Source organism: Moschus berezovskii, chromosome 28, assembly GCF_049115385.1.
Source record: "Moschus berezovskii isolate FMDL1 chromosome 28, NW_MosBer_1.0, whole genome shotgun sequence".
In the NCBI taxonomy this organism is placed as follows: domain Eukaryota; kingdom Metazoa; phylum Chordata; class Mammalia; order Artiodactyla; family Moschidae; genus Moschus; species Moschus berezovskii.
In genome coordinates, this window is record NC_142487.1 from 956,112 (window position 1) to 959,623 (window position 3,512).

The window sequence follows — 3,512 nt, forward strand, 5'->3', positions numbered from 1 at the left end:
TTGATCATTCCCTTTTTTCTGTCTTTTTTTCCTTAATATTTATTTGGCTGCGTCAGTCTTAGTTGCAGCGTACAGAATCTTTTTTAGTTGTGGCAGTTGCAGCATGCAGGATCTTTAGTTGTGGCATATGAACTCTTAGTTGCGGCATGTGGGATCTGGTTCCTTAATAAGGGATTGAACCTGGGCCCCTTGCAGTGGTAGCTCAGAGTTTTAGCCCCTGGACCACCAGGGAAGTCCTTCCCTTTTTCTTTTTAAGAAACTTTCTGTGGGTTCTCTCATCAGGTAATCCAATTTCTCTGATGTCTGTCTTCTCCTTCATCCAACCTAATGCATCTGGGCCAGACAGAACCAAAGCATCACACCCAAACTGGCAGCATTCAATAGGCAACAACCTGAGGGGGAGATAAGGTGGTAGAGCAACAGCAACGAAGGGGCATCTAAGTGGCAGTGAAATGGCTTCCCAATCAGAAAAACAGGTTAGACTTAAATGGCACCTCCAGCTACCCACTTTCCCAGGTCAGGACCTGAATACCATCTTAACTCCTTTCTTCCCCGCAGCCCTCAAATCTAGTGCCAAGTTCTCTCAACTTTACCTCCTCAGTTTAGTTCAGTCACTCAGTCGTGTCCGACTCTTTACCACCCCATGGACTGCAGCACACCAGGCCTCCCTGTCCATCACCAACTCCCAGAGTCTACCCAAACTCATGTCCATCGAGTTGGTGATGCCATCCAACCTTATTATCCTCTGTCGTCCCCTTCTTCTCCCACCTTCAATCAGGGTCTTTTCCACAGAGTCAGCTCTTTGCATCAGGTGGCCGAAGTATTCAGCTTCAACATCATTCCTTTCAATGAATATTCAGGACTGATTTCCTTTAGGATGGACTGGTTGGATCTCCTTGCAATCCAAGGGACTCTCAAGAGTCTTCTCCAACACCACAGTTCAAAAGCATCAATTCTTTGGCGCTCAGCTTCCTTTATAGTCCAACTCTCACATCCATACATGACTCCTGGAAAAAACCATAGCTTTGACTAGACAGACCTTTGTTGGCAAAGTAACATCTCTGCTTTTTAATATGCTGTCTAGGTTGGTCATAACTTTTCTTCCAAGAAGTATCTTTTAATTTCATGGCTACAGTCACCATCTGCAGTGATTTTGGAACCCAAAAAAAGCTATTTACCTCCTCAATACTCCTTAAATCCATTTATTTCCATCCATTTCCCCTATTAGTAACTCAATTCAGGCCATCTCTCTAATGATTAGACTTTTCTTTTCATGCCCTTTGGCAGTGTAGGAGAGGAAAACAGATTTTCCCTCTACCATTCTGAGTTCTTAGCTAAAAACAGATTAACAAGAGAAAAACAGTTTATTAACACTGTGCTGCATGTATACACTGAAGATAACCAGGAATAAAAAGGGTAAAACTTTCTGAGATGGACCAAGCCACTACTTTAAATACCATCCTCAGCTACATACAAAGATTTGGGGAGTAGGAGGTGGGGAAAAGGCAATTTACAGGAAGGTGAGAGAAAGAAATGTTTTCATCAGCAAAAATTGCCCTGCTGGCAGATAAGTCTCAGGTTAAAGTTTTATCTGGTAAAGCTCTCTTCTGGGTAGATGCCCCCCTTCTAATGTAAATTTTCTTTATGAATGTAGATTTCCCTTACAAAAAGGTAACTTTGTTTTCAGAGCTTCTGCTGTGTTTGCAGTTTTCAAAAAAAAAAAAAAATCAGCTCAAAGTAACTCAATATGCCAGAGATATATTAGGGTGGCATATTCAGGTGTCAGTACAGAGATCTTACTGATTACAGACAAATCTGATTTCACTTCTTTTACAATAATATACTAACCTACCTACTGAGCTCCCACTTTGTGTGAAGCTTTACACTAGTGACAATTTGCACATTATCTCATTTTATTCAACCCTCCAAAAATCCTATGAGGAAGGATTATCAGTCCCACTTTACAGATGAGGAAAATAAGGCTCTAAGAAGTAACCTAAGATGGTTCCATGCCCAGTGGAAACAAAATTTAAATCAAGCTCTGACTTCCAAATCTACTTGATTAGAAACATGTGATGTATGTCTTGCTGTCAAATGACAAAAATAATACAACTTGGTAATGAGTTTGATGTTCTTTATTCAAGGAAGAACAGTCCATGGATTGGTGGAGCACAGTGCCTGGCAAGCAGCAGAGCACCCATCCTGAGAGATTTTGGGCAAGTGCTATTTTTTATAGGGATTAGAAGAGGCAAGGCAGGAATGGCATGATTGGCTAGGAGGTCAGGAATTACCTTCTAAGGTAAGAAGGTCCTATTTTCTCAGGCAAGGTAAGCTAGCTAAACTGAGTTGGAGCATTGTGATTGGTGTAAGTTAGGTTTTCTGGACAGTTCAGGCTGACTTAGCTTTAGATTTGTGACATGGGACAGACCACTGGGGCAGCCTCCATTTTGTGCATCCTGATAATATGAATTAACTTTATCATGCCCCTAAACAGTATACAACTCAAAATCTGGGCTAAATGGAAAAAACAAAATTTTTTCTAGGTCCAGAGACCCAAATCCCATCTGTTAGCATTATACTTTTGACCTGCTTGTTTCTCTTTCTATTTGTTCTACACGAAGGGTTGGCAAAGTATGGATCACAAACCATAGTTTGCCTCCTGAGTTAAGAATAGTTTTTACATGTTGTGGTATTTATAGTTAGAAATATGTATCTGGTCTTCATCCCCATCTCTGGCACAGAACTCTTAATAGTTTATAATAGTGAAAAATTGGAAAAAAACTTAAATATTGGAAACTAGTTTATACTATATGGTGAGTAAATTTTGATATACCCAGAATATAGAATATGACGAAGCCATAAGAAATTAAGCCATAGAAGAATATTTATTGACATGGGAAAATGTTAATAATATACCTCTATATGAAATATGCAAGATACAAAACAGTATATACAGTTTAATACGATTTTTATGGAAAGAAAAATAGCCATATATACAAAATCATGCATAGGAAAAAAAATAGAAGCATACCAAATGTTAATAACGTTATCTCTAGACAGTGAAATTACAAGGCAAAGGCAAGCCACTCCAGTACTCTTGCCTGGAAAATCCCATGGATAGAGGAGCCTGGTAGGCTGCAGTCCATGGGGTCGCTAAGGGTCAGACACGACTGAGCAACTTCACTTTCACTTTTCACTTTTACACATTGGAGAAGGAAATGGCAACCCACTCCAGTGTTCTTGCCTAGAGAATCCCAGGGATGGGGGAGCCTGGTGGGCTTCCGTCTATGGGGTCACACAGAGTCGGACACGACTAAAGTGACTTAGCAGCAGCAGCAGCATACAATTTTCACAATAAATTTTACCTGCCTTCCAAACAGTATCTGCTTCATGCTATTCTTTCTTGGTTGTGATCAATTTGATATAATTTCTCTTCAAATAGGCTCTATATCATGATATATACCTCCAAATCATACTGCTATTCCCATTTAAAAAGTAGATGCTACTTGCTC